At 41.2% G+C, this 20,358-nt stretch overlaps 1 protein-coding gene across 14 annotated transcripts in view; it reads right to left on the reverse strand.

Moving 5' to 3' along the window:
• Positions 1 to 20,358, reverse strand: part of LOC138754289 (trypsin-3-like) — a 101,723-nt gene that overhangs the window by 68,216 nt on the left and 13,149 nt on the right. For 8 of the 14 annotated variants that reach the window (XR_011351631.1, XR_011351630.1, XR_011351633.1 and 5 more), the window contains exon 2: positions 19,374 to 19,493. The exons of 3 other annotated variants lie outside the window; for them this stretch is intronic. The gene's annotated coding sequence lies outside the window, so the exon portion shown is untranslated. Of the gene's footprint in view, positions 1 to 19,373; positions 19,494 to 19,602; positions 19,771 to 20,358 lie in introns of those variants that run through there. 3 more of the 14 variants (XR_011351637.1, XR_011351636.1, XR_011351635.1) reach the window with 2 other exon arrangements.

Genomic DNA, 20,358 nt, shown 5'->3' on the forward strand with positions numbered 1-20,358 from the left:
TTTTAACCTTCTTTGATAGGCTCTGCCTTTCAGAAATGGTTCAGATTAGGTATTAAATGATTTTATGATTTATTTATTTATTAATAGTAATTTTGCTACATTTGAGCAACTCTCTACTAAATTTAATTTACCAAATTCTCATTTTTTGGTACTTGTAGATTAGGGACTTTCTCCATTCTCAACTATCAAACTTTCTTCAAGCTCCTCTTATGAATTTGATGGAGATAATTTACAATCTAGAACCATCTCACAAAGGGTTAATATCTTTTAATTAATGACACTTTGCTGAAATCAAGGGAAGCTTCATTGGATATTTTTTTTTAAAATGGGAGCAGGATCTCCATTTTCAATTTCTGAAGATTTTTGGAACTCTATTTTTAAATTGGTTAACACTTCATCTCTATGTGCCCCTCACTCATTACTACAATTTAAAGTTGTGCATAGACCTTATATGTCAAAAGTTAAATTAGTTCATATTTATCCTCATATTAGATCTTATTGTGACAGATTCAAGAATGAGGACAGTTCACACTAATTCATATGTTCGACCCTTGTCAAAAACTGGGAAGAGGTCTTCTGTACTTTTATCAATAATTATTAATGTAAACCTAACACCAGATGGTTGGTCAGAAGGTAGCTCCCACCCACTCATAATCAATGGTTACATGATTTGATGTCATATTTAACTTTGGAGAAAATTAGATGTTCGACGTGTTTTAAATGTAACTTTTTCAAATCTTTGGGGCTCCTTTTTGAATTTCATAACCTTTAATGGGAATGATAATTAAGTAATCTGTGGTTCTCATGGATTTTAATTTCTTTTTTATTTTTACTTTATATTAACCATGCAACTGTGGAATTGTTTAGGGTTTGGATTATGAGATAATTTTTATTATTTTTTTCTCTTCTCTTTTCTACTTTATCTTTGAATAAATAGTGTTGCATAATGAAAAATTGTTTCTGTTTCAGTGAGTTTGCTTGCTTTGTTACAGTTGTATCATTGATATGCATTATTCTTTTTTGTATGTATTTTATATAAAAATCTAATAAAAATATTTCAAAAGAAAATAATTCCTAATATTCCTCTCATAAGAGAATTTGATCACAAACTAAGAAGGCTGCATTTGCTTGTAGCCTTTAACTATCAAAAGAATACTGGGAGATTAGGAGTAAGCTGCTCTGCTCAAGATCAGAAGCTGCAGAAGGTGGCAAACGCAGCAAACTTCCCTTCCCTCCATGGAGTCCTGCTGCATAGGAAAGGCAGCTGACACACTGAGGTATCCATCACACCCCAGAGACATCTCTTCTTCTTCCTATTGGAGAGAAGGTTCAAAAGTGTGTAACTGTCCACCCATAGGCTTCTTCCCCACTGTCATTGGACTCCTGAATGAACCCCACAACAGCGTTCTCATATGGCCTTTGCTTGGCATAAATTAATCATCTTCACTGTAACACCACACACTATAATATGCTCTTGCTCTTCTACTTTGTACAGCTACATGCACACCAAAGTTGACTTGATGCACTGCTCGCAGAAGAACTCTCTCACTCTACCAGGTGTAATGTGAACATCAACTTCAGATTGAACTTAAGAATGTAATTATTACACTTTCCTATCAGTCCTTCAGTTTTGTTCTTGTCACAACTACAATTACAGCGTGGAAACAGGCCAATTTGGCCCTTCTAGTCCGCACTGATCCAAGTACCCTCCTCTCATCCCACTTACCAGCACCCTGCTCATATCCCTCCATCCCCCTCCCATCCATATACTTATCCAACTCTTTCTTAAATGACAAAATTGACCCTGCCTCCACCTCCTTTCCAGGAAACCCATTCCACACAGTAACCACTCTCTGAATAAAGAAGTACCCCCTCATGTTACTCCTAAACCTTTGCCCGTCAACCCTCAACTCATGACCTCTTGTATCCTTGGTACTTATGCTGTTAACCTTCACCAATGAGGACAATACAGTGAAAATGAAGACAAAAAGAAAGAATTTAATGGAGTAATCCTTTGATGTGGTTAGATGGCTTCCTTACTGCTGTGTATTATCAATTCTCTTTGATCAATTTTCTCTGATAGTTTCAGTTATTCCTTCTCACTGCCGATAGCACAATGAATTATTTATCAGTTTCTTCATAATAACCACAGACTATGAGCGACAGGATTACCCAGCAAATTCTTACATACAGCTTTGCTCTGAATCTCCGTCCAACTCTGAATCTCCATCCAAGTCACTGACCTTGCCAGGACTGGGCAGTTCTAGGTGTTTGGTAATTAGCTGATGAGAGATTTGCATTGTTAAATTCAGAGAAAAAAGAATTGACATCAGATAGCTGCTCCGACAGTGTGTAATAATTTGCACAGCCCAAAGTTTGTTCCCACATATCTGGTCACTATAAGAATGGAAACAAGAACAGAATTAATATTGACTTGGCATGTCTTTTGCTATATTCGTCACAGTCGAGAAGCAGGGCTTTATTACCATTTGGTGTCCTCTATCTCCCATCTCCCACTCCTCATCGCTTTCACAGCCTATTAGTTCATATATGTCTCACTCAATGACTTGTTCTGTGAAGCTTCTGGAAGATAGTTGGAAAATGCCTACCGTTGCAAAGTTTCTGCTGTAAAAATGAAGGGATTGTATAATTTGATTAATTGCATTGCATCCTGCCATCAAATAAAGTGTTAAAGTACGATTTTAAATGATGCGAAGTTTTATTCCTCTGTTTGGGTTGAAAGAAAATTTGCTACGATCCAATTTGCAAATTGCACTGAACAACAATTTTTGCTTCCTGAAAAACAATTGTGGATTATGATAGACAACTTCAAGCTGTTTACAAGATCATTTCAGATGATCGTGTAGGAAGTTGGAGAAACATTAAATTAACTTTTATTGAATTTAGCCTGTTTAATCATATAATGAAGCTGACACATTGCGTTAGTTCAACTGACCTAAAAACGTTTTGCTGCTGATTTTAATTTGTACTCAGCATCTGATGCCTCCCGTGTCAGTGTCTAACGATGGTCGGCTGGCATTAATGGATTCCAGTCGCCCAGAAAATGAATTTTCAATGACACGTTGCACTTTATGGTTTTGTATGCTTGAAGTAGACTTAAAATATTAAAATAAATCACAAAAAAAAGGTTATATCTAAAAATGCTACAAGATAGGACATTTTTAAAGTAATTTTTGTAAAATATACTCAAAAATGTACAAGAATAAAAATCTCCATTGTCCAGTGTTATGATCCATTTGGATTATGATTCTGCTGTGGGTCCAATAAACTCCCAGTTTGCATGATGCAACATAAACTAATGTGCACAAGCACAGAGCTGTCCATTCACACCTTGGGCTTCAGTTAAATTAGATAGAGGCACATTCACACTCAGAACTGTGAACCACCTGCAAACAGTTTCCATTTGAGGCTATTACTTTATAATTATATTATATTGTCTGAATCTTATTTTATTTGAGGAAGTGCTTATTTAGCAATGATTTTTAATTGCCTCTATATACAGCATTGTTGGGCACTGGCCAAACATCATCACATAGCAACTCATCTCAAGTTCACTACGATCAGCCACATTTAGAAGCAAATCCATTTCCCTTTCACATTCAATTGTTGATGAAAACACAGTAACATGTTTTTTTTTGCATTTAATTGGATTTTTTGAGGTTTTGTAGCTTTTAAAACTTTGAGTTATTATCCATATCAAACTCTCTCCTGGACATAGTATGCACAGTTTGATGACTCATGACCTATATGCGAATGAAAATTAAAATGTATGTCTCTTTCCTCTATATTTAAGTTATCAGAAAGGAGTCAAGACAATTGACACCTCCCACATTAAAAGTTGACCTGCTACTTGAATAGCTGTGGCAAACGAGCCTTGTTCACCTTACATGAGCATTGGTGGAATGATTAGCTATACTAAGAATAGAAAGTGAGGGCCTTCAGGATGCTGCCTCAGGACTAGACCCCATAACCCGCATAACCATGCCCTCGTTGATGGTACCAAAGTTGAGGGGAGGGTCAGACCTTCAAGTGCCCCGGAAGTCATATTTCAGAAGCCCTCTCCTGCCCGCGAGTTGAAAGTGGGGCTCCTCAGGTTGCTGTCTCAGAACTAGTCCCTATAACAATGCACCTGCTCCTCGTTGATGGGACCGAGGTGGAGGGGGCTTGACCTTTTAGTGCTGGGAATTGTATTTCAGAAGCTCTCTCCTAGAGCCAGCACATCAAGGCAACCGAGAAGAAGGCACACCAACATCACTGCTTGCTAAGGAGTCTGCGGAGATTTGGCATGTTGTCAAATACTCTTTCAAGTTTCCGGAGGTGCACTGTGGAAAATATACTAACTATACTGCACTGCCACTTAAGTTCTTGGAACTTAAAATATTGAAAGCTATTTGGTTAAAACTTTCAAATCTTTAACTGGAATTGAGGGGTTAATAGAGGCAGAAGAAGTCCTGGGCATTGAGCAACTTGTACTCTTCTTATCTCATGTTTTTTAAAAACTGTAAATATCCTTTGTAGGGAACTTCTCTAATCACATCCTGCTGTCCCCTGAATATCCCCCCAGACCAAGGAACAAGTAGAGGCTACCTCATTACATATATTTAATATGTGTTTACAATTACAAATATACAGTATATACAGCAACTATTTCCAATGAAACCATGAGACATTGCTTCATCGGAGTGGGCAAATTAAACTACAGCCAAGAACAGGAGCCAGCCACAGCTTGAGTACAGTTCTGGTCATTGGGATGTGTTAGGAAGTCGGAGGCATCAGGGATGAAGAAACGATAGACCAGAGTTTATACATTCAGAATAGAGATGTGTAAAATTATGTGGGGTGGATCATTTCCCCTCAAATACCAGTGGGAAGGGGCCAGATGGGGTTGGGGAGGGGGTGGGGGGAGGGTTGTTGGCAGAGATTTCAAGCAATTGGTAAAAGGATTGGTCAACAGATAAGGATCAACCTGACACTTTCCTAGCACTTTCAATAATTAAGGTAAAAACTCAAGAAACGCTGGAGGAACTCAGCTGGTCTATCAGCATCCATAGAAAGTTAAACTATATTACCAACATTTTTGACCTGGGCCCTTCTTCAGAATAAAGACTAGTTTGGCTGGGGAAGGAGTCCAGACCAACAAAAGGTGATCATTGGATATGATAAGAGGAGAGGTGACAATTGATTTTGGCTCTGTGAAAGGAGACAGAGGGAAAAAGGAAGAGAGAGAGAGAAAAAAAGAGAGAGAGAGTGAGTGCTGAGGGAAGGCAATGAGGGAAGGAAGGGGCATCCAAAATCGATGTTAATGCCATCTGGTTGGAGGGTGCCCAGATGGAAGATGAGGTGTTAAGAGTTGACAGAGGTAGAAGAACATCAAAAGAGGGATTGGTGGGTATTGATGAGCCGTGGCTCATGAAGTGGCAGACCCAGTTTGGGTCATTTTTTTCAAGGGGCAAGGATGCAATGGGCTGAATTGTCTCCTTCACATCCTTAACCTTTTAAAGTGTTGGACAGAAAACTGAGCCTGCAAGCTTGAAATAAGACCATATCCAAGGTAGCTCTTGCGTACATTTACAATCTGATATAAAAATAACTCAAAAATGATAGATGACTTAAGCAAACTAATTCAGCAAGGAATTGTCATCCAAGGCAATTTTCCCAAAGGAAGTGAGGGAAGCACAACAGAGAATGCTGAACTGTCTCTTTATGGGCATTGCTAAATGCTGGAGCTTGATGCATTGAGATCTATCAGAGGTCATAAAATGTGAAATAAGAGCATCCTCAGCAGAAGCAGAGATTTTGCTTAAATAATGTTTGTTATATGGCACTGCACTGTGGAATATGCCATGAAAGAGAGGGTCAGCAAATAAACAGGATGGCATAAGGTGAGAATTGAAGGCCAAGTGCAACTAATACTCAAACCAAAAACTAAACTAGGCTGCCTTTCATCGTTTCAACACTAGGAATCAATGTTCACCGATCAAACCCACTGGTGGTATGGTTAGCGTAGCAGTTTGTGCAACCCTGTCACAGCGCCGTTGACCTGAGTTCAAAGTCAGTGCCATCTGAAAGGGGTTTGTATGTTCTCCCGCGCCCGCGTGGGTTTTCACCAGGTACTCCAGTTTCCTCCCATCCTTCAAATTGTACTGGGGTTGTGGTTAATTGGGGTATTTGGGTGGCATTAGCTCATTGTCCGGAAGTTGTATGTTGTATGCCTAAATATTTTTTTTTTAATTGACCCTAGACCCTGGGAACTAGATACCCCATCTCTGCACTTTTGCCAAAATGAGTTTAAGTGACCACCTGAACTCATCCTAATCTCCAAAGACCATCTGTATAGCTACCAAATATTGAACAAGAATTGGCTCAGAAGTCTGCCTCATAACAAAACCTTTTCTGCACTACACTGAAGAAGGTAGCTGGTGTTTAACCTCAGATGGATCTTTGACAATGATAACGCGTTTATTGTCATACACATTGTACAATGTACATATGCACTGAAATTTTTATTTGCTGTGGAGGAGAAGGTACCTTATAAAGAAGAAATGTGAGTAAACTAATCTTTTGTGTGCAGGTTGTGCGATTTGCTGTTGATAAGAAGGCACACAGAAACATCAGAATTAGTTGGCATGTTCGTAAACAACGTGGGCCATTCACATCATAGCAGGACTTCACCTGACATAAAATTATTCTCAAGTTCATTTGCTCTGTTAGCTTTCACCTACAGACCACAACTCATCTCATGTTGAGATGAGCCCTGGATCATTTCCCTTGCCACCCTTCACTACTAGTTCCAGATCAGTTCCTTAAATTAGCCAACTTACCCAAATATTCAACCACTTGCCAATATCATCCAATAATGTCCCCAACACCAACCACCACCCCTCCCCATCAGATGCCAGGTCGAATCCCCACCACCACCAACCACAGGCATTTCCCAACGCTCCCCAGACCTTCAGCTCCTAATGGATAGGACTTACTATGAGTTTTGCTTAAGCAAAAGAGGCTACAATCATAGATTCACACAAAATGAGGGCAGAAAGTCATTCAGCCCTTTAAGCCTGCACCACCATTCAATGCAACCATGGCTGACTGGGTGCCCCCAGTCCCCTATTCTTGCTTTCTTTCTTTCCTTGATCCCTTTAGCTAAAAAAACCACATCCAACTCCATTTTGAACTAATGAAGCAGCCTCAACAATTTTCTGTGGCAGGAAATTCAACAAGTTCACAATTCCCTGTGTAAAGACATTTCTCCTCATCTCAGACAGAATGGCTTCCTCCTTCTAAAACTGTGACCCTAGTTTTGGAGGGACGGCCATATAAAAGTATATAAAATCCTAAGGTGCATGAATAAAGTGAATGTTCATAGTTTTTCCCACACTGTAGATGATTCTTAGAACCAGAGGGCAAATGTTTAACATGAGAGGGGGGAACCTGAGGAGCACCTTTTTCTCTCAGAGGGTGATCTGTATCTGGGGAGGGGACTGAAAAAGTGGGTTCAATTACAACATTCAAAATATATTTGGTCAGATATATGGGTAGGAGAGGCTGAGAAAGATATGGTACACAGGCAGGGCAGGCATATGAGACTCGCTTAGGTAGGCATGGATTAATTGGGTCGCAAGGCTTGTTTCCATGTTGTATAACTCTCTGACATCCTCCCATGCTGACCAAAGATCAGATTAAAATCTGGGGGTTCAGATTGAAACACTTCAATCTGAATTGGAATGACCTTGTTCTCTGTGAAGCTCCTCACATCACTGTGACATTGTGTTAGAGGCTAATAAATCCATTACCTGGCACTTTGCACAGCCAGATTCCTCGTACATTTACAGGGAACATTCTTGAGACCCAGACAACTTGTAAATCACATGCTACAGAGTGACATAAAATTGAAGCAATGAGGTGTGAAAATAAATCATGAACAAACCACTGCATAACCCGAGTCCTCTGTGGCCTGAGCAGGCAAAGGATTTGCACAGGCTCTGCTATTTCCACCATCAATGTTACACAGCCAATTAACCTTTCCTGAACCAGAAACTCCATTTAACTTAACTCCCAAGTTCAAGATGAGCTTTTGTCCCCAAGAGAAGTTCTTCTCCTGATTAACATTCAGAGTTATCTCTCAAGTATGTTTGTGAGATAGCATTGAATTTTGTTGTCATTCAGAGCTGAGTAAGGAGAGATAAAGGTGGGAATTTAATACCCTCCAGACTTGCTGGAGAATGTACTTGGACATGTTCTTGAAGTGTCAAACCCTACACCAACAATGCTGGAAATATTCCAGAAGGATCACAGCCAGCTCCACCAGGCTGAGGAATAGCTTCTTCCCACGGGCAGTGAGAATGCTGAACGACCAAAGGAGCTGCTCACACTAACCATCCGAGACTCTTGTATGTTCAAAACAATATTTATTTGTATAGATGAAATACTTGTCCTGCATATGTATTGTTTGTCTGTATCAGTGTTATGTCTAGTTGTGTGTCTGCATGGACACCAAGGACTAGAGAACGTAGTTTCATCCAGTTATGCTTGTGCAATCAGATGACTATAAACTTGACTTGGCATATTACCTTATAAGGTATTCTACCCATTGATAAACGCTGGTTCTCTGAGAAATCCCATTCCATCCTGTAACCTATCTACACATCAACTCCTCCAAAATTCTATCAGTTACCCACACATTAGGGACAATTGTGAATAATTAACCCTCTGACCCGCACGTCCTTGGGGATGTGAAGGAAACCAGAGCATCTAGGGGGAACTCAAGTAGTGACAGGGAGACCATGAAAACTCCATGCAGTCAGGGTCAAATCCAGGTGACTGGAGCTGTGAGGCAGCTGTCCCAGCCACTATACCACTTATTGTGGTGGTATTTACACCTGCCCACATTCTGTTCCACTGAGGCAGATCTTCACCATTTCCTTGGCATGGACATCAATGGCATAAACAGGGCCTGACAGTGCTGGAAATGAACAGCCATTCTGGTTTCCTTTTCACATCCCCAAGGACATGCAGGTCAGTGGGTTAATTATCCAAAATTTCCCCTAATGTGTGGGTAACTGGTAGAATCATGGAGGAGTTGACGGGAATGTTGTGTGGATAAGTTACGTGGTGGAACAGGATTTCTCGGAGAGCCAGCATTTATCTCTGCGCAGGATCCGTTATTCTATGTCATAAAGTGATATATCAAGTCAAATAAAGTCTATTGTCGTCAGATTGCACAAGTTCAACCCGACGAAACAGCGTTCTCCAGTCATTGGTGCAAAACACATGGAAACTCAACCAGACATAACACAGATACTGTTGGTACATATGAGAGTCTTGGATGGCCAGTTCCAGGAGGGGATCTTGTCCTGTTTGAGTAGAAGATGACAATTTTCCACTCAGATGAATCATATCAATACTCCAATATTTCACACATCACCAGTTTCAAGGACTTTCTTTCCTGCCATTATCAGACTTTTGAATGAACTCCAAAAGAGTACATTTATGTTGTCTTTTCTCTGCACCAGCTGATCTCTCTCTCTGTAGCTCTACAGTTTTCTACGGTGTCTTAAGTATGAGATGTCTTCTGGTCTGCTTGCAAGGCAGCCTCTATCAGAGAATCTTGGTACATATGAAAACCATCTTGATCTTGAGTGTTCTCTCTCCGCAGCTGCTGTCTGCCCTGTTAAGTCTATCCAGCATATATCAGTTAAACTATTGGACAAGATGCCTAGATTATTGATCAGAGATCTGAGTTTGAATGTACATCGACAACATTCAAACAACTTAATACATGTGAAATTAAAGGCTCATCTTTCCCTAGTGATTGGATAAAACTCATCTGGTTCACTAATGTCCCTCAATGGGAAAACAGGACAAAGTGGGGAGAGGGGAACAGAAAGATAGTGACTGGGAGGTGATAAATGGAACTGGATCAGAGAGGGAATGTGGGCAGGTGGAGCCAGGTGTGGGAGGAGGATAGTAACAGAGGGTGATCGGTGGATATGGAGATATGGAGCAGAGAAATAGGTTTTCTTTAAAGGTGGTTTTGCTTGTACTCTGGAGACACAGTCATCACGTTCAATCCAGATATTGTAGATTTCAGAATGGGGGTGGGGAGGGAATATGGTTACAGGGGAGAGAAACGGTGTTCCATGTGAAAGATCAGCCATGATCTCATTGAATGATGTAGCAGATTCATAGGGGCTTTGTGGCCTCCTCACACTATGTATAAGCTTAGGTCTCTATTGATATGATGCTGGTGAGTGGTGTGTTCTCTTGTTGTCAAGACAGCACACTGAAGTTGCTTTATTACTGTGTTCTACTTGGAAGAGTGCCAGAATTTGAATGTGCACTGTCCCTCGGGAAAGGTCAGCAGTGACCTCAATCAATAAATGGACTATAAACTTGGAATGAAAGCCATCCATCAGATTCACTTTGAGAGAAAGAGTAAAGTTTCACCTTTCTTCCCAACCTGCTTGTAAAAATGCAGCAGCTTCAGCCAGAGGGAGAGTTGGGGAAGGGAGAAAGGGGGAGGAGGAGGAGGAGGAGGAGAGAGAGACAGAGAGAGAGATGGGGAGAGAAAGGGGGAGGAAGAAAGAGAGGATAGAGGTGAGGGGGAGATAGGGGAGGGGGAGAGGGTGAAAGAAAGGAGGAGATGGGAAGAGAAATAAGGGGGGAGGGGAAGTGGGAGAGGGGAAGTGGGAGAGAGGGAGGAGGGATAGAGTGAGGGAGGAATGAAAGAGGGCAGAAAGAAAAGGGAAAATGTGCACAGAGAGTGGTGGGTGCCTGGAATCAGCTGCCAGGAGTAATAGTGGAAGCAGATACAAAAATAATGTTTAAGAGTCTTTTAGATAGGCACATGATTAAGATGTTATTGGAAGGTTATCTTTCAGGAACTAACAGCAGCTTCGACTTGATTTGAACATCATGTTCAGTACAGACATGCAGGCTGAAAAGTCTTCCCATGATGTACCGTTCTATGTTCTATAATAGATCTGCCAAGAATATCCTAGAATCCGAACTGTGTGCATCTGCAGTGCCAGTAAATGAGCAACGGTTGATGGCTACACTTGCGCTTTGCTGTTGTACTTCATTTCGCTCCTCCAGATGAGATGTGACAACTGGCTGCAAAATGGGAGCCACCATGGACATGAGAAATTCTGTAGAAGGAGTGGCTTGCCCTCTCCTCGATTCTGGCTCCTGTGGAATATTGGAGTCAAAGTTTCTGGAAAACTTTCAATTGCTTTTTATTACCCTGACTAATGACAGGGTATTATTCAACTTCATTTACATTTTAGCGTGAAATAGATTTGCTTGTCATCACAACTGGCCCAACAAAGACCATAAATTGTGTGGGAAGGGAAAGGTTTGGTCAGTTCAAAAAGCAAGGAGTCTGGCCACAGGCTGAACACAGGAAGGATCTTTATTGAACACAAGCAAGGGGATCGCAAAAGGGATAACACATGCTGGTGCTCTCAATCTCACAACACTGTATATCGCACTTAACACTACCAATTCTAGCAACTCCTTATACATATACAAGCACACTACAACCCAGTCATATGGGATGTGATTATTGATACCAGCAACTGTTTATACAGGCTTGTATCACAACCAAGGACTAGAATATGCTACCTGCCATTCCTCATCTAATGTAAGCATGGCTCAGATGCTATCTACCACACTATAACAATATACAACAGCCCCGATCCCTGTGTAGTGCACACCTTACTAATGACTCCTCCACTGTTGTCCATAGTTTGTGACCTGGAGTGGAGCAGGGTTTGTCTCAGGCTTGTAGATCAAAAGAGAAAGAGCTACTCCACGTGGTGGATTTTAAAGTAGAGTAAGCTGGAGGGTCAAGCCCAGATAATCACTGGTGATTAAATGGCCAATAGTCAGGTGTGAACCAATGGGTGGGTGGAATCCCACCATGATTGGCATGTGATATGACTTCCGACAGGTACTTGCTGGTAGTGTCATATGACAGACGAGATTCTCTACATGATAAACCAGATCCTCTTCCACAATTCAATTGTCACCCTGTTTGTACTAAAGTCAAGGAGGAAAGATGCATCAAGATATGTTGAGTGTGAATAAAATCGCAATGCTGGAGAAACTCAGCAGGTCAAACAGTCCACTTTATACAGCAAAGATAAAGATACATAACCATTATTTCGGATTTGAGCCCTTCATCAAGGTATGAGAAAAATGAAGATATGTGCCAAAAATCGCATCTAATCATGTGTTGCTCTTCCAATTACAGGTGGTCTTGGTGGGACCCTTTTCTATATCAGAGAGAAGGGCGTAGACTGGAAGATCCTTTGGTGAGCACCTTCGTTCTGTCTGCATCAGTGACAGGGAACTCCCAGGGCCAACCATTTCAATTCCATGCCCCACTCCCTTGCTCACGTCTGTCCATGTCCTCATGCACTATCCCACCAAGACCACCTGTAAAATGGAAGAGCATCACTTGATTTTCCATCTAGGCACTCTCCAACCAGATGGCATTAACATTGACTTCTCCCATTCCTGCTCATCTGCTCTCCATTCTCCCTCCCTTCCCTTTTCTCTTCTTTCCTGCAGCTCTCCACCACCTTCCCTCTCCATTCACAGAGCTATCAATCCTCCCCCTGCTTGCTGGTGTGCCCTCCCTCCCTCATTGGCCTGTTACCTCCTGCCTTTGCGATCATGTTCCTCCCCCTGCCTCTCCACCTCTCAACATTTTATTTGGGCAGCTGCCTATAATTTTTGATATCTTGATGAAGGTCTCAAGCCCGAAACATTGGTTCTGTAGCTTTATCTTTGCTACATAAAGTACACTGTTTGACCTGCTGAGTTTCTCCAGCATTGTGTTTTTACTGAAGTATACAAGAGCAGAGAATTCTGAGGGAAATGCACACTGCTGACTGGAAGTGGGAGTGCAGGGTGAGAGGGTGCTTCAGAAACCTTAAGGAATATGTAAGTGGAGGTATTGCAAAAGCATGAGGCCATCATGCTGAACTATTACAGGCTGGTCACAGCTCGTATATTCTGCATCATTTTGGCCCCCACACAGAAGATTCTGGAGAGAGAGCAGGAGGATTGGAGAAGGATTACAAACCGGGGCAAGAGAATTAAAAATAAAGGTGACTGGAAAATGAAACAAAGTTAACACAAGGAAAAGATTTGTTTTTGCAGAGTGCTGATGAGGATCCAAAATGCAATGCTGAAGAGAGAAGTGGACGCAGGTTCAATGGGAACATTCAAAAATGAGCTGGATAAATAATAGAAAGGAAAACAATACTCAATTTTGGGTAAGGGGCAGGGTCAGAAATTAACTGGATTGCAGACATTACACCCCACGATGTTGTGCCGACCTACATTTACCCAAAAACTAAACCCTCCCTACCTCCTAGCTCTCTACCTTTCTATCATCCATGAGAGTTTCTTAATTGCCCCTATTGTTCTAGCCTCCACCATTACCCCTAGCAATACATTCCAGACACCCTCAACTTTCTGTGTGTTTAAAAAAAACTTACTCCTGATGTCTCCCCTTATCCTTCCTTCCTTCTTACGTAGAGCTATCATGGACTGAATGGATGGAATTGTTTCTTTATCTACTATAACCATTCTGTAATTCCACAGACTAGGCAGAGAGAAAATAAAAAAACAAAGGGGAAATAAATGAATACCAGGAGAAAAAAAATTAAATGACTTTATTTTGATTTAAATTTATTTTTCAGCATTTGGGATTCACATTGCTGTAGAAAGACTTAAATGATTTTGGCCTTTGTTATTGTAAGAATGTGCATTTCCATAGCAAGGTGAGAGAGCAGAAAATAAATGAATCTGCCAACAATTCTAAGGTTAATCTTTTAATAATGGTGATGAGATGAATCTCATTCCTGAACACCACAAGCTCACAACTAAGAATATTGAATGGTTTTTAATTTTCAGTGCACAATTTAGAACAAGAAAATTAATTATTCCATACTGAATTTTTTTTTCTTTAAAGTGAAACAGACTCAATTACATAATCACAAGCCACGTGTCAATGTCATTTACAGAAATACCTTGGCAGATAACTGGTTAATCTAATTCCATTAGGGTCCCCTTTCTGTAAAGAGGAAGTGCTGTCTGTTTCAATAGTGATGAATGGATTTCCTGTCCTTGTTTGGTTTGATCACAGTATGTAGATAAATTGTCACTGATAGCTGGAGGCTGTAAATGGATTCTTTTCCAGATATTTCATTAAGTCAGAAAGATTGCCAGCTTGGCTGTGCATTAACAACATCAAATACAATCATTCCACATTTCTAACCTGACAAGAAGGATGGACTGAACACCAACACCAAGTAGGAATTTTGGCACATATGCACATTGTACAATGGATATGGCGATAAATTCATTATCAACTATTAGAACAAATAGCTGGAATAAGATTCCCACTGGATCCAATGTTATTTTTTTCTTGGAGATATTAGAAGGATTAAACCTAAATTAAAACTGAATATGTATCAAGTAAAATTTGTTCAGATTGCTTTAGCAATAGCCAGAAAATGTATTGCTATAACTTGGCAGTTGATTCAGAGTTCTATTCCAGTTGATATTTACCAAATGTTGGTATTAAAATTTAAATGAATCTCAAACATTTCCTTTCTCTTATAGGTCTCTATAAATACTTAAAAGTATTGGAAAGTGAAATATGGCTTTGTTCGTGGTAGGTCATGCTTAACGAATGTTATAGAGCTTTTCAAGGAGGTTATCAAGGAAGTAGATGAAGGAAAGACTGTTGTCATTGTCTACATGGACTTTAGTAAGGCCTTTGACAAGGTCCCACATAGGAGGCTAGTTCAGAAGGAGGGGTGGTAAACTGGATTTGAAATTGGCTGAATGGGAGAAGACAGAGAGTGATAGTGGATGATTGCTTCTCAGACTGGAGGCCTGTGACGAGTGGTGTGGCCTCAGGGATTGGTGCTGGGACCATTGTTGTTTGACGTCCATACCAATGATCTGGATGATAATGTGGGAAATTAGATCAGCAAATTTGCTGATGACACTAAGATTGAAGGTGTTATGGACAGCAAGGAAGGCTCTCAAAGATTGCAGGAGGATCTGGACCAACTGAAAAAATGGGACAGAAAATGGCAGGTGGAATATAATACAGAAAAGTGGGAGGTGTTGCATTTTGGAAGGACAAACCAAGGTAGGACATACACAGTAAATGGTAGGGCACTGAGGAGTGTGATGGAACAAATGGATCTGGTAATTCAGACACATAATTTCCTGAAAGGGGTGTCACAGGTCGACAGGGTTATGAAGAATGTTTTTAGCATCTTGACCTTCTTTAATCAAAGTATTGAGTACAGGAATTGGGATTAATGGTGAGATTGTGTAAGACATTGGTGAGGCCAAATTTGGAGAATTGTGTGGCGTTTGGTCACCAAACTGCAGGAAGTATATCAGTAAGATTGAAAGAGTGCAGAGAAGATTTTCTAGAATGTTGTTGAGTCTTCAGGAACCGAGTTACAGGAGAAAATTAAAACAGGCTAGGACTTTATTCCTTAGACCGTAGAAGAATGAGTGGAGATTTGATAGTTAACAAAATTATGAAGGGTACAGGCAGAGTAAATGCAAGTAGGCATTTAGATTAGGAGATAAATACAAGCATTGAGTTTAAGGTGAAAGGAGAAAGGTTTTGGGGAAACATTAGGGGGAACTTTTTCACTCAGTAACACCTGACATGGTAAATGCAGGCTCACTCTTAAATTTTAAAAATAAATTAAATGGGTACGTGGATGTGAGAGGTCTGGAGGGTGCAGGTCAGTGGGACTAGTGGTCCCACTGCTCAAGCTACAAGTTCGGAATTGTCTCTTTTCTGTGCTGTAGTGTTCTGTGGTTTAAAGGTGTGTCTTCCTGCCTCAGACTGGAATACACTGTGTGTACACTTCTTGGATAGGCTAGTGGTAGGCCAATGGTCTTGGATTGGCTGCAGGACGAACTCAGTGCATCAGGCAGCATCTATAGAAGCAGAGAGGTGGTCGACTTTTTGGGTTGGGATTTCATGCAGGGTCTCAACCTGAAATGTGGACTGTCCGTTTGGCTCCACAGATGCTGCCTAAGCCACTGAATTTGTCCAGCACAGAGCTTTTCTTCCTGTCCATTACTTAACTATATTTACTATAGGTCACTTAAATGGTGACCTGTCATGGATATTCAACATCTCCTCATATGTCAAGAAGGCGCAAAAGTGACTGCACTTGCTGAGAAGACAGATACGGGCAAGGTTAACAGCCACCATTATGTCAACCTTCTATAGGAGCACTAACGAGAGCATCCTGGCCAGTTGCATCACTGTGTGGTACAGATGCTGCAGAGAAACGAATCGAAGGTCAATCCACAGGACCATAAGAGTGGCAGAGAGGATCACTGGAGTCTCCCTCACATCAACGTGTTCTACAGGGATCGTTGTCTGAAGAGGGTGCGCAAAATCATTGAGGACCCCTTCTACCCCTCCCACAGCATCTTTCAGCTGCTCCCATCAGGAAAAAGATACAGGAGAATCAGAACCAGCACCACCAAGTAGAGGAACAGTTTCTTCCCACGGGGAGTGAGAATGCTGAACAACCAAAGGAACTGCTCATATTAACCATCCGAAAGTAATGGGTGAACTGCTGACATCAGCAATTAGGAGGGCTCTGACTCTGGGGTGAACAGTGGGCCGAAAGGCAACATAATTTTTCACCTGAGGCAGAGGTTCCTGTAAATTACGTTTAAAACATGCATGTCTATGATACAGTGTGACCATATTGGTGACCTGATGGGCCCAACAGATTTTGGATCCAGCATGGACAATGCGGCCTCGCAGTCTCCCACAAACTGCCTTCCTTTTAGACGACTCAGCCAGCGGCCTGGTTCGAACAAGCTGAGGCACAGTTCTAAGCCAGGCAGATAGTTGCAGGCACCATCAAGAACTATCATGTGGTGAGCATCTCAACCAGGAGACAGCAGGTTGTGTGATTGATTTCTTGCGTCAGCCACCAGCTAACAACAAGTATGAGCTTCTTAAAGCCCTCCTCCTCCGGATGTTCGGTCTCTCCTGTCACGAACAAGCGGCATGGTTCCTGCACAAGGACAGCCTAGTTGACCGCTCACCATCAGCTTTAATGAGTGACATGTTGGTGTTGCCAGACGAACCTAAGCCCTGCCTGCTCCGAGGGCAGGAAGATGCATCCTTCAGTGGTCCACAATAAACTTCGTGTGTGGTTCGGTAAACTGGCCCCGATTCCAATGTCCCGCCATGACACTATGACACTCTTTGTGGCTAAGAACTTGCAGTGCTGAAGGGGCCATTCAAAGTGGTATGCCACAACAGAAAGACTTATGCCCTGGACATCAGCAGACATTCACCATCGACAGCCTCAAACCAGCCCACTTCGACCTCAACTGACCAGTAACAGTGCCTGCACCGCAAAAGCGAGGATGCCCACCTAAACAACCAGAGCAGGCGCCAGACATTTTGCCTTCCATTGCCAGTTTTGGGGAGGGGGGGGTGTCATGTGGCGGCTCGCCTAAGCACAGATCAAACTGGCTCAGAAAGTCGCGGGTGAACCGCTGATGTCAGAAACCGGAAGGCCGGAAGATGACATAATTTCCACCCCGTGGTACACAGGGGTTCCTGGGAGGAATGTTTAAAACGTGCACCTGTGAACAAGTAAACAGTTTTCCAACTGGACGCCACTTGAGTCAGACTACTTTTTTCTCTCGCTGTGACACAGTATGACCACAAAACAATATTTATTTACTTATTTGTATAGATGAATACTTGTCCTGCATAAGTATTGTTTGTCTGTACGTGTGTTATGTCTGAGTGTTTTGCACCAAGGACCGGAGAACAGTTTCGTCTAGTTGTACTTGTACAATCAGTTGTAAACTTGACTTAACTGAAACAAAGATAATTCACGTAGATTTTTGAATGTTGTTTTTGTTTTGTATATGTATTGCAACGGTCATAAAGCACAGTAGTTAGCTGGCTGTGGAGTTTCAAATATGTTTTAAGTGCTTTTGACTGTGGAGATAAACTCCTGAAATTAAATAATCTTTTCTGAGATTGTGAAATGCCATGAAGATTTCTTTTTTCGACATTAATGCCACCTGAAGGGCCAAGACAAGTAAATTGAAAGAAGATTATAGCAATCAACTATATCAGCTAAAAATGGTTTAATTCCATTCAAATCAAATAGAAATCAATAGAACATGAGCCCCAAACCTTTGCCTGCTTGTTTCAATTAATCATGCATTCTTTGTGTGTAGATAAAAGACATCTCTCTGTTTGAAAATAAACACCCTTATGTCTTTGTGAAAAGACCAGAGAGAAACTTCCATTCTTACTTAATTTCAAGTTGTTTTACTCATTATTTACATGGAAACCATTATTATAAAAATAAACTTTCATTGAGTTAATTAATCCAAAGCATGGCATAAAATTCCACTTTCCAAAAATTATGCTCCAAGATAATAAATTGTACAGATGTTCATGTGCAAAGTGTCAGATGCAACAATCTCTATTGAGCTGGTGAAAAACCCACACTGAGTATGTAAATAGGTGGATGCATGAGCAGATAGAGGCAGGCAGACAAATGGATGGATTGATGGATAAACATTGGTGGTTAAAGGAGGTGGATAGATTGATGTAGAGGAAGTTGGATAGATAATGCAATGTGGTGATGGATAGAATAATGAGGTCGATAGATGTATGAAAATATGGATGGAGACAGTGATAAATAGATGGTAATACATCAAAGGCATGAATCATTTCAGTGATAAAATAATGTTTGACTTGGAGTAGTGATACTTATTTTAAATTCAGACATACAGCACAGTAACAGGCCCTTCCAGTCCACAAGCCCGTACTGCTTAAATGCACAAATTAACCCACAAACCCTATATTTTTGAAGGGAGGAACAAAACCGGATTGCCCGTAGGAAACCCACGCAGACAATGGAATAAAACAGCCAGGAGCACAAAGCAAGTCAATGGGAAGAGAGCTTATTTACATGTTTTCATTCAATATTGTTCTTCAACATTTACAATGAAGGAACTCCATTCAGTAATAATTACATAAATTCTTGGGGTTTTTTTGCTGCAAAAAACTTCTCATTTAAGGACAACGTAAAGATGAGGACAGGATGGTTTAATCAAATGGTTTTAATTCTCACGGTCTATGATGCAAAACAAACCTTCGGCCCAGCCCTCCCCTCTTGGGGATATTAACAGGAACAAAAATGTTCATGTCAAGACCAAGTAAAATGAGATGTAACAAACTGAATCAGCTAACTATAGATTAAACTTGTATACGAATTGATGAAATATGATTCCCAAACCTTTTCCTGCTTGTTTCAGTGAACTCGTGGTTTTGGTATGAGGATTAAATTCATTACCCATCTGCATGTCTGGAATAATCTTCAACTTCCTCATCTCCCAAGTTCTCCAGTAGAAGTAGCCTGAAGGACAAACAGACAAGTGGGCATGCCTTCATGACCAGAACCAGATCATTTCAGCCTCAGGTATCAGACAACAGTATGCAGACAATGTTTGTGGATATGCACTCACCGAGTCCAGATTCCAAGCCTCCATTGGCTCCCTTACTAAAGCATAAGGGACTTTTACATCACACTCAGACAATGAAGCTCCTCTACCAGCAGTACTCCCACAGTGCCACCGTCCAATATTCAAGATCCATGACGAGACCCTGGAAAGCAGTGATGGCATTCCATACCCAAGATCAAGTTCCTAGCAAAAGCAGATATCACTGATATGATGCCCAGAGTTCCAGTTCAATTTTCCACTGATTATGGGAAAGGGTGTTCAAAGATTGTCCAATTCTTAGCTCATGGTTGACTGGGTAGCAGAGAATCCCTGGTCTCTGCTATGCGTCAGAGATGTGGCCAACAAAATATGTGACCTTATGAGAGAGCAGCAACCCTGTTTCTGCAACCTTTGGCAGGAGATGTGGAAATGCAGCACCCTCTCCCAGGCAATGCCTTCAATCTTGTGGCTCATTCATGAGCAGCCAACATCAATGAATGAACCGTCTTGTCCACACGCCTATATGGTTCCCAAGGCAAGAGATCATCAGGTAAACAGAGCAAATGGTTCCAGGATGTTCTCAAATTCTCCTTTAAAAATTGTAACATCCTCAGAAATTCACAGGAATCTCCAGCTCGTAACCACTTCCTACTGTTAGGTCTGCTTTGTTCATGAATGAGTGAGTCAAACACCAGACTGAGTCGAAATCAAGGTTCTTTGTTCTTTATTGCTGGATTGTAACACTTGCAACTAACAGTGTTAGTTGGAGAAGGCGCATTC

Source organism: Narcine bancroftii, chromosome 2 (genome assembly GCF_036971445.1).
Source record: "Narcine bancroftii isolate sNarBan1 chromosome 2, sNarBan1.hap1, whole genome shotgun sequence".
Taxonomy (NCBI): Eukaryota; Metazoa; Chordata; class Chondrichthyes; order Torpediniformes; family Narcinidae; genus Narcine; species Narcine bancroftii.